The following is a 12,358-nucleotide window of genomic DNA, read 5'->3' as shown; positions in this document are numbered from 1 at the left end:
GGAGACACAGAATCCAAAGCAGGCTCCAGGCTCTGAGCTGTCAGCACAGAGCCTGACGCGGGGCTCGAATTCACAAACTGCAAGATCCTGACCTGAGCCGAAGTCCAATGCTCAACCGACTGAGCCACCCAGGCGCCCCTCTTATTTATTTCAAAGCAAATTTTCATTTAGTCCTTATATACTTCAGTATACATCTTCTTAAAAGTATGGATTTTTTACATGACTGCAATACCATTATACAGTTTATTTTTAAATTTCCCTTCTTTAAAATATTTTTTACAGTGAGCTTATTCAAATAAAGAACCAAATAAGCTTTACACACTGCATCTATTATGACACTTAAATCTCATGTACTCTACAGCTATTCCTCTACCTTCTTCGTCTTTTCTTTTTAGGCACTGATTTTTTTTTAAGAAACTGGGTTGCCAATTGTCTTGTAGCATTTCTATATACTAAAAAAAGAAAAATTTCCCATATACTAAATTTACCCGTTTTTGTCTGTTTTCTCATCTCTCTTGTTTCTCTGTTGTCCGTATTCCTCATAAACCAGGAGTCAGCTCTGATGGCTTAATTATTTTCATCTTCAACATTTTTTTGACAAGAATACTTCATAAGTAATACCGTTTATTTCACATTGCATTCCATCGGGAAATACAGATCTAGTTTATCTTTTTGAAAACGGCTCTACAGTTGTCCCAAATCATTTATTTAAAAGTCTGTCACCACATCCTTGAATTTGAGATGCCATCCTAACTATATACTTGATTTCCACGTGCACTTGTCTATTTTGAGAATTTCCATTCTGTTCTATTGGTCTGCTTATTCATGCTCTAAATTGTGTTGAGTATAACAGCTTTATAATCTTTTGCTATGAGTAGATCTAACCCCTCACTCCTCAGGCCTTGTACGCACACACACACGCACACACACACGCTCCCTTGTCCACCCCGCCCAGTTCTGGCTGTTCTTTATAGAAACATCTTTTTTGTGTGACTTTTAGTAGGAGTGTATTTGTCTTGGTTTTTTTTCTTTCATTTTCCACTTGCTGTGTGACATATTTCCTGGTGAGAAGATTGATTTCTTAGGGTTTGAAAACCACTTATATTATGAGAGGACTTATCACATGTATGTGTTTACTGTTGTGCCAAGTTTAAATCCCAACATAATGAAGAAATATGAAAGCATATCATGCACCCTTATTTCTTGTCTTCTGTGGTATAGAAATACTGACTAGCCTTTCAACTTTAACATCGAAATCTTCCACATTCAATACAGATCTGCGTTATTGTGAGTCAAGATTTAACCACGTGGTGATGTACCCACTTGGCTGTAGCTCCGGCCTCCATGGGTGCAGACAATGCCATATGCACGGTGTGCACCAGTAAGAGTGCCCCATAGACACCGTGAGCTGCCCACTAGGAAGCTCGGGAAAGACACACCACCTCTACTTGGCACTAAACCAAGGATTGTCCCAAAGGACTTTCCCGCAGCCCTAGATTCACTAGTGGGTAGAGGATGAGTTCCACGTGGTTCAAGGTCCCCTTCATGTTCCCATACAGCTGTCTTGTTTCCTTCCTCCCTCCTTCCTCCTCTTTCCCCCTTCTTTTCATTTCTAAACATTTTTTTTCTCTTTTTCGGCTATCCTGGGTCATTTTGTATTGTTTCCTATCTCCTGCAGATGCAGATACTTTTAGCTTGTTTTCCTTTGCTTTACACATAGGAAGCACAATAGTTTTGTAATTTGTGCCTGATAACTTCTAAATCTAAAGTTTTTATGAGCATGTTGCTGCTGCCCGTTATTTCTGCTTATTCTCTCTCAGGTAACTTGTTTCGTTCTGTGTTTGGTTCTTTTGAGCGTGAGCTATTTTCCTTGGAAAATTATAGAAAGAAACCTTTGAGGCTAAGGATGGAAGCATGTTCCTAAGGAATACTTGCCTTTGCTGCTGCTGGGCACTTGGACAGAATCACCCACACTCCATGAGGTCATCAACATGACAGTTCAAATCCAGATGGAGCAAGTATCATTAGAACAGAAACAGCAACAGGGCTCTGCTTACCTCCCTAGGTTCCTACTTTTGATGAGACTTTGCACTAGTAACTTACTCTCTTATCAGCTCTTTAGTACTTTTGAGGAGATGCTTTTTACATTTTATCCAAGATTTCAGTTTCCAGAGGAAGGTTGGTCTGAATAACATCGTCCTCCACATAAATGGAAACAGAACTTGATTATAGATTTTTGTCGGGAGTTGAGGCATCTAATCTGGGAGTTCAGGAAAAAAAAAAACACCCTCATTGTCAGCCACAGTTTGATTTTACCATTTGCTGTGAAAGATTTGAAAATTGCTCATTCGCCTGGAAGATTTCTATTCGAAGTCTAACATCCTTATTGACCCCCTTGATATATGTGAATAGACTATATTAAATCTTGTTTTCCTCATGAGACTGATAATCATTAATGCACTGTGAGTAATGCGAGTGGTCACATTTTGGAATCAGTGAGTTTTCCCCATATTCTTTACTTTTTCACAAGGAGAGATTATTGATGTCGATAAAATGGATTCTCCTTTGCAAACTATGGGGATGAACCTTTCAGAAGAGGAAATTAATGATCTGACACGTGATCTACCAGCTGACAGTGAGTATTTAAGATATGTTTGAATTGGTTAATCTGAGCTTCTATAAAAGAATCTCTGAAAACTCTACTTTGGCATTAAGAAGACGGAAAACATGAAAGATGACTCAGACTGAAAGTAAACATGTTTTGCCCCTTGACATTTTCAGTAACTTCATTTCCACTTGGAGTATGGCCAAGGCCAAGGCCACTATTAGAACTGAACAAAATTAGAGAGAGACCCTGCTGTGGAGGGAAGGGAGTGGGGTGCATTAAATAAAAGAAGCTTTAACACAGAAAAAAATTTTAAAAATTATAGAGAAAAGAGAGCAGAGCCCAAAGTGGGAAATTATTTTTAATTTCTTTTAAGTAAGCTCTAGGCCCAGTGTGGAGCTCAGTTCACAACCTGAGATCAAGAGTTGCATGCTTTACCACCTGAGCCAGCCAGGTACCCCTAAGTGGGAGGTTATTAAAATAGCATTTCTGTCTTCGCCTTACCATTTTCAAGGACATGTAGAAAGGCAGAATAGGGGCGTTTGGGTGGTTCAGTCTGTTGAGCGTCCAACTCTTGATTTCGGCCCAGATCATGGTCCCAGGGATGTGGGATCGAGCCCTGCATCCAACTCTGTGCAGAGTGTGGCCTGCTTTGGACTGTCTCTCTCACTCTGTCTCTGTCTCTGTCTCTGTCTCTCTCTCGGGCACACGCGCGCTCACTCTCTCTCTCTTAAAAGAAAAAAAAAGCGTGATAAAGGAGGAATATGAAGTGTAGGACCTATTTCCTGCACCAAAGGAATAGGACCAAGTTTTCCAGATACCTTGAGGGGAAAAGGAACAGTAACCACTCAGGCCTGAATGTGTGGAATGCCTGAATGCTCAGCGGCCCCACCTATGCCTCTGCTTACATCCCCTCATTCTGAGCTGGATTCCATGGTTCAAGGACTGACTGTTCCCAAAGCTCTAATCTCCCTTGATGGGCTAGAGACAAAGTCTAAAGTTTAGTACATTCTGAATTGGGGCTAAAAGAATTCTCAAGCTAAATAAGCAAATGTTAAATATCAGCCTGAGAACGTTATAGTAGGGCTAAGAAGTATCTGTCTGGAACATTCCTTAACTATCATATAACCTTAGATGAATCAATACTTGCTCATCTTATTAAGGCACATTTATTCACATCATTGTGTAAGATAAGCACTGTACTCTTAAAAATATTTTTGTTAATTCATTTAATTTATTCTCTAATTTTTACCACTGGTACTATACTAGAAGGACCATGCAAGTGGTCTTCATTGTCTTGTTTTCTTTGCTTGCAATGGTGTATCCGTGAATGAGACTAGATATGGAACAATCAGCTTTCATAATAGAAAACTATTTTTTGTCTATTTGAGATTATGGTGGAATTTTTTTTAATATTGCTAAAAAAAGCAGAATTATGGGTGGAAATATAGCTATTATTTGAAACTATCCTCTGGTATTGCCATTGATTTCTGTTCCTTATTTTAAAATAATAATTTCAGATCAACCAACATAATGAAAATCATTGTGAGATTAAAAAGTACACATGAAATAAAATGGACATGTGGAATGATTAATCCTTTTTTCTTTAAATCAGAGTTAGAATTTTTTTTAAGTTAATTTATTTATTTTGAAAGACACGAAGAGAGCGTAAGCGGGGGCTGGGACAAAGAGGGGGGTGGACAGAGGATCCAAAGTGGGCTCTGTGCTGACAGCAGCAAGCCTGATGCAGGCTTGAACTCATGAACCGTGAGATTATGACCTGAACTGAAGTCAGATGCTTAACCGACCGAGCCACCCAGGCACCCCCAGAGTTAAAATTTTTAAGTTATTGCTTACTGGTGATCTGCTCATCTGAAGAGTTACCATCAGTATTGAGCTTAAAAAGAAGTTTTGTGAAAGATTAAGGCTCAAGCATAGAGCCCCAATTATATCATTTGGGACAGAAAGACCCCATTTAGGGCAAAGCTTTTCTCATACTGTGTCTGTCAGGACGGAGATATGAATTTACTGGAGAGGGCAAGATTCAGTTGAAGTAGGACCCAAGTTAAATAGCAAGTTTTACACCCAATAGGTGTTATCATCTTTGTTTCTGAGAATTTCCAGTGGCCCCGTAAAACTGACATGTATCTTCATGCTTTCCTGACCTCACTAAATGGTTTTACTACAGAAATAACTTTTGGAGTATTCTGCCTCAAAAGATCCAGAAGAAAAACAAGGAAGATTCTCGTTAGCCTAGATTTAGCAACCAATGAATAAATGTATATTTATCCTGCTCACTGTTCTAATACTTGTTATTGTGTACATGTAAGTGTCACACAGCTTCTGCTAAGAGTCACTGCGTACTTCTAATACTTCAGTAAATATTTTTGAGTTATCCAGGACCTTCATTTGTAAATCTTCCATGGTATAGGGGTTTTTAGATATTGTATACTATAATTTATTACTTACAATCTAAAATCAGGAATTTTTTTCAAGTAACTTACCAACAGTGACAGTTTTTTAGGTCGTTTTTCTTTCTTGGCAAAATATAGATCTCAAAAATCATCTATTTGTGAGATATTTCTGTTCTTTAACATATTAATGTCTTTTTAAATATTAATTTGTATGAAATTCAATTGGGTGTCTACTATGAAAATTATGCAAATCATTAGAGTTGGGAAGTTAAGCTCAAAATGAATATTGCCCTCAAGCAAATCATACGTCATGCAAATCAAGAGTAAACTGGTCTGCCTGGGTCAGTGAACATGAAAGGAAATAGCAATTAGAATCTCAGTAAAGAAAGAGATAATTTCAAAAGTCCGGTTGAAACAGTGGTGAATAAGATCCCAGTTTTAAATTTTGTTTTCCCTGGTGTGGCCCAAATCATCTTTGGTTTTCCAAAGTCTAAAGCTAAAAATAAAGTCTGATGAAAAAAGGTGACTTTTGAATCTCACACCTTTAGAGTTTTGCCATATGACAATGGATGAAAGCAGTTGTTAAAACAGGCACCTTTGTAACAAGTAGAATGATTATTTTCCATGTCCTTTTGTGCTCCTTGGGATAGGTGGGGGATAAAATTCAGTAGCCAATGAATGCCATTGTGCTTCCTGTTTTGCATTTCTCCGTGAATACCACTGTGTATTTGATTTACATTTTCTTACAGTTCATGGGAAGGTTGAAATGAGAACGCATATGGATGGAATGAAACCTTTTACAGGTAAATAAGAGACTGTCACTTTTGTCCTGGAAAATATTTTGCTCACAGGGATGGATGATCAAAAACAGTTTGGGGAAGGGGGTCAAAATGCCACAAAGCTCTCTTACTATAAGTCACCTTTTTCTCAATTCTGCTTTCACTTGGTTGATGTACCAAACTTGGACTCTTTTCCAGAGTTCTAATCAGTTCTAATCAGTTCCAGAATCAACTGATTCTGGTAGTTCTTTCTCACTCATTTAGTGTTTCGGTGGAAGGATAGTTTCATGAAGCAACCCACTCACTGCTCAGCTGTTTTTGCCAATGTCGCTCAATCTTTCAATAAGAAATTACTTTTAAGTAGATCTAGAGGGTACAATGCTAAGTGAAATAAATCAGTCAGAAAAAGACAAATGCCGTTTGATTTCACTCATGTGGAATTTAAGAAACAAACGAATGGGGCGCCTGGGTGGCTCAGTCAATTAAGCATCCGACTTCAACTCAGGTCATGATCTCATGGTTCATGAGTTTGAGCCCCTCATTGGGCTCTGTGCTGACAGCTCTGAGCCTGGAGCTGCTTCAGCTTCTGTGTCTCCCTCTCTTTCTCTGCCCCTCCCCCACTCACGCTCTGTATTTCTCTCTTTCTACACAAATGAATAAACATTAAAAAAAAATTTAAAAAAACAAAACAAAACAAAACAGAAACACAAGCCAAAAAAAACTAGACTCTTAACTATAGAGACCACATTGTTGCCAGAAGGGAGGCGGTGAGGGGATGAGTGAAATAAGTTGATGGGATTAAGAGTTCATTTGTTATCATGAGCACCGATTAATGTCTAGAGTTGTGGAATCATTATATTGTGCGTTGTACACTTATTCCAGTTACACTGTAAAGCTTTGACAGGATCAAATTATTGTCATTATGAAGAAAAAAGCCACATTATTCAGAGACAAGAATAAATACAATAAATGATAGCTGAATTTATATGTTTTCCATCTAGTATCTTAATTTGCTGGCCAATTGTAAAACAAATTTGTTCTCAGCAGGGCAGACTTGTTCCCAGAAATAAAAGACCTTCCTTTTGTAAACACTAAGGGGTTATGTTCTATTATGTGACTTCCCCATAATTCTGTGTAAACGTGTTTCCTTTTCCCCTTCCATTTCCTCAGATGGGGGGGATGCATTATAATGAGAATGAATTTTTCACCATTTCATGGAATGATTATTCTCAGACATTAATGTTCTTGTATTTTCAAAGGAAAAAAGGTTCATGTCAGTGATCTGGAGAAAGTTCTGGGAAGCATGGGGATCGAGCTCACAGCTGAGGAGCTTAAAAAGCTGCAGGAAACTCTGCCAATGGATGGTGAGCTATACAGAAGCCACAAAGACTTTCCAGGGAACTTGGTTTTGTGGCCCGTGTGAACAATTTAAAATTTTTACCTGTCGAGGGCTTTCTGAAAAATCCTGAAATTGATTAGGAAAAGGCATTGTCATTTGGATTTAGTCTGCAGTTTACCAAACCCTTCAGCCATAGCTTTGCCATCTGAGTGTCAGGTAGTTGATCAGCCTATATCCTAAGGAAGAAAAGGAAGGAAACTGGAGGGGACTAGGAAAAGAAATAAAAGGGGAAGTCAACCGAAAAAGGAAAGATGTGTGATTGTTCCAACATAATAGTGTTTCCCTCAGCTGTCAGTCGCCTACTTGCCAGAAAATACATATATTTGTCACACTGAGACAGTTTTCTTTTCCATAACTTCTTTTTAAATTTAATACCGAGACAGAACACATTTCCCACTCAATTACAGTTGTTTTACTGAAGTTGTAAGTAAGTGAATGTTCATACCATTTCCCTTCTGACATGAATTGTTCCTTTTCCTATAGCTGCTGGAAACGTATTTCAGAATGCAGTGTTGGATGGGGTGAAATCCACTAAGGGTAGGTTAAAAGCCTGATAAGAAAGGCAGAGACATCTGAAATCTTCAAGGTTCACATTTATCATTTAGATACGAGTCCTGTCTAGCTTCCTATGTATAGATTACTTAGTTACTTTCTTTTATTTTATTTATTTACTTTGAGAGAGAAAGATAGTAAGTGGGGGAGTGCAGAGAGAAAGAGAGAGAAGGGGAATCCCAAGCAGGCCCTGCACTGACAGTGCAGAGCCAGACGCAGGGCTTGAACTCACCATCCCTGAGATCATGACCTGAGCTGAAATCAAGAGTCAGATGCTTAACCGACTGAGCCACCTAGGCACCCCAGTTACTTAGTTACTTTCATCATCATAATATTTTATGCTATAATGTCTCAATACATCTTTCTAGGAATCCATACTCACAACCCAAAAAATCTAATCATACACAGCAAATTATGAAGAAAAGGATTACCAAATTTTTAGGGAGTTGTGTAAGGAAAACTTGTTATGAAGGAAGATCGAAGGCAAATCCATAGAAACAAAAAGTAGATTAGGGTTGCGGGGGGCTGGGTGGAGAGGGAAGTAGGGAGTGACCACTTAATATGTATGGGCTCTCCTTTGGGGATGATGAAAATGTTTTGGAACTAGAAGTGATATCTGTACAACATTGTGAATATGTACCAAATTCCACTAAAGTGTTCACTTTAAAATGATTAATTTTATCTAAAAAAGTGCTAAGATTCTGCTTGTTTTTAAGGTTACCTTATGATCTTCACTCTGTTTTAATATTAGCTAGTTAATAAATTAATGAGGTCCTATCATCAAAGCTCATTCCTATTCTCTCTAATATTGGTTATAATCAAATCATGTAGCCTATCCCTTCATGAGCTGTTTATAATACAGGCTTCTATTCAAGGTTTAAAGGAAGAATTACTAATTCTGATTTTTCTGTTGATTATTTAATGCTCTTAGACATGTTAAATGGGAGTTCATACAGAAAAGTAATAATCACATAAGTACATTTTCTCTTTTGTTTTTTATTGTAATAATGACAAAGTATATATATTCAGATAACAATTCACATTCAAAAATATATTTCTAATATTTTAAACTCATTTTTTTTCATGTTTCATTCCTGTATGTTTCCTAAGGAGGCAAAGTCAAGGTGAATAACCTGGACACTGTCCTGGAAAACTTGGGAATCAAGCTCACACAAAAGGAACACGAAGATGTGACAGAAAATCTACCACTTACCGGTGCGTGTTTCACATACTACTGTATCTTACAGGAGACTTTCTGCACTTGTACATGAGTGTGTCCATAATTAGTTTTACCTAGTATCAAAATGACATTTTTGCAAAGCTTAGAGAAGAAACTAGCCTTCTCTTCATTTCTATAAGCCCCATATCTTTAACCTCTTCTCTTTTGGATTCCAAGCATCACACACAGAACTATTATAACTACTTTCTGACCCAGTAATGAATTTACAAGAAGCAAAATGAATCTCATAGGCTAGAGAATAGAAAGGAAGGAAGAAAAATATGACTAATTTCCCTATTATTAGTAACCCTCAAATAGTTGTGTCCTAAGCCCATTAATCACTTTAACTTTTACAATTCCGTGTTACACTTCTCAGTGGACAGTATTATCCACACTCCTATTTCCAACTGTCATTATATGCTGAAAACTTCTAGATGTTTTTCTGCAGCCCAAATTCCTCCCCAAATATGGGTTGGGTAAAACCACATCCAGATTCCTGTTGGGTTGTATCTGCCAAATTCATTCTTGCTCAGCAAAGCCTCAGATCTTAAATTCACTATATTTAAAAATACCTACCAAAAACTATCTCCTAATTATACATTCCCTTTCTCAGCTGGTGGCACCATCATGTTCTCAGTAAAACAAATTTAAAAATTGACATTTTTCAGGGCACCTGGGTGGCTCAGTCGGTTAAGCCTCCAACTTTGGTTTAGGTCATGATCTCGCTGTCCATGAGTTCGAGTCCCGTGCTGGGCTCTGTGCTGACAGCTCAGAGCCTACAGCCTGCTTCAGATTCTGTGTGTGTGTCTCTCTCTGCCCCTCCCCCAATTGTTCGTTTTCTCTTTCTCTCTCTCTCTCTCTCTCAAAAAATAAATAAATATTTTTTAAAAAACCCGAATTGGTATTTTTCACTGCAACTTTTTCTTAGTGCCACATCTCATTGAATACCAAGTCCTACCAATTAGGAGTGCTGACTATTTCATACGTCTGTGATCTGACCCTTGCTTTCCTTTTAGCTTTATCTTATATTATTTCCTGCTTCCACATTGCCCTATAACACCTCAGTGTCTGAACCATAGTATTGGATATAGGCAGGGTTCAAGATTCTTATATAGTCGGCTCTCCACCCTGTTGCAAAGCAGTAGCTATAAATGGATGAATTTTAGCGGGAGCATCTCCTGATTTTATCATTTGCTGTACGTCAACCCAACTGCTCTATTACAGTATGTTTACTTGTCCGTCTCACCCCAGAAACTGACTTGTTCAGAAATTATATTAAATTTATTATTAAATATATTTTAATTTTTAGTGCCTCATATGGTGCCTGAAATTTAGTAGATAATTCATGACATTTTCTTCAGTTAATATACAGATCTTCTTTGTTATTTAATGCTTATACCATGGCATCTGATTTGATTATCCAATTGTCCTTTTCCACATACTCTCCAACTCCTAGAACAAAAATACTTAGGCATATTTCACCAGGCCAATTCTTGTCTATAAAATTAATCTCAAAGTTTACCTTTTCCAGAGCTCCCTGATCCCTGGAATTCACTTTATTTACTCTTCCTCTTAGTTTAAAATTCATCCTATTCACACATATATTATTATATACTCAGCATATTGTATAAAAAGTGAGTGTCTTTATGTCACTCTTCTTTGTTTATGAACTGTGATTTTCTTGTAAGTAGAAACCATACCTACATCATTTTATATTTAGAGGCAATAAATATTGAAGAATGAATGGAATGATGGAATAATTAGACTAAACAAATGAAAAACAGTGAAAAATACAAATAATTCAAAGTGACAGAAAGTCTTCAAGAGGAACGTCAAATATAGGCTGGCCTTCTAACACTTCATTTGAGCAGTACATAACCAAAGGGCTCCAAATCATTGGTATAAATGTTATCAAAGCAAAAAGACAATTGCCTAATCATCAGTCATGCAGTTTTCTGCTTTCCAAAGAAGGTTGGCAGAAATTATACTCATTTTGAAACAACCAGCAACATCCTGGCCAATTTCATTGGTATACAAGGGAATACTTGTTCATACTTAGCACACGGGTGCAGACTTGGCCTTCTCTTGAAACCCCCCCTCAGAACCATCCTACTTCCAAGTTATTACCAATAAGGCATAATATTCTTCTAAAGTTTATTGCTTTTTTTATGACTCATGACCCTTTTTTAAAAAAAAAATAATTACTAGTGTTACACAAGGACTTCATGAAGCCTTAGGACATAGGAGAGCAAGTCTGCACATTCGACTCATCACGTAGAATTTTTATTAACCCATTAGCTTTCAGTGAACTGTTGAATCCCCTTTGTAACTAGTTATTATGTTACCACAAGTCCTTTCAGTTTGGAGACTCTCTGAAATATCTACCCATCTTTTAGGGTTAAAGAGAAATACATACCTATCTTTACACACAAGTGTATATAGTGTTAATCGAAGAAACAGGTCACCAATTTATGTGATCAAAAATCCCAAGACAGTTGTGATAGACAAAGAAACTAGAGAAAGACAAATTGGGAAAAGGTAAGAAGACAAGAAAGGTGGTCCCCAAAGACTCCTCTGACAAATGTGGCTGAACCAAAGCTGATAAATTGCTACACAGCCAAATAAGTCACTGGGACCTCTCACCCTGCCAGTAAGATGGAGAGCAGCCTTCAAATTCAAGAGGTTCATTCAAGACTCCATTTTGTCCAAGAGATAAAGACTCTCCCTCAACTAATGTGGAGTTAATTCTTTAAATCCAGGGTTTATATCCTTATAGTTGAGTCAGATAAAGCAGTGGAGCTAATGAACTTCGATCTCTTATTTCCCAATTTACCCTATTTTTTGTCTGTTTATATATGGCTCTCTGGCCTTATTACCTTATTTTGGCTTTCCTTGTAGCTAATGGGAAGGTTGAGCTCAGCACATTGATGGATGCAGTGGCCACTGTTACAGGTTAGTGAACAATTACTGTGACTCTAAGCTCCTAATTCGTACATTAAGTTATATTTTAATGCTCTATTCCAACTCTCCCTCACTACCTTTTTACTCTGCCATTTTACCATTTTATTGGGGAAGTGTTTCTACTTTAATTGTCTAAACTACGGGTTGGCAAACTCTGACCCTTGGGCCAAATCTGCTTCCGTTTGTGTAAACAATTTCATTGGAACACATCCAGCCCATTAGTTTGTGCATTATTTATGGCTGCTTTTACCATACAAAGGTGGAGCTGAGTAGTTGTGACAGAGATCATAAGTCCTACAAAACCTAGAATATTTCCTATTGCTTATAAACTTTTATAGAAAAGTTGGCTGACTCCTAGCCTAGAGTTTAACTTCAGAGTGATCTTACATCCTCGATTGTTATGGTTTACCACGGAGGGAGATTAATTTT

Source organism: Panthera pardus, unplaced genomic scaffold (genome assembly GCF_024362965.1).
Source record: "Panthera pardus isolate Hobbes unplaced genomic scaffold, ASM2436296v1 HiC_scaffold_3, whole genome shotgun sequence".
In the NCBI taxonomy this organism is placed as follows: domain Eukaryota; kingdom Metazoa; phylum Chordata; class Mammalia; order Carnivora; family Felidae; genus Panthera; species Panthera pardus.
Note: the sequence above shows the minus strand (reverse complement) of the source record.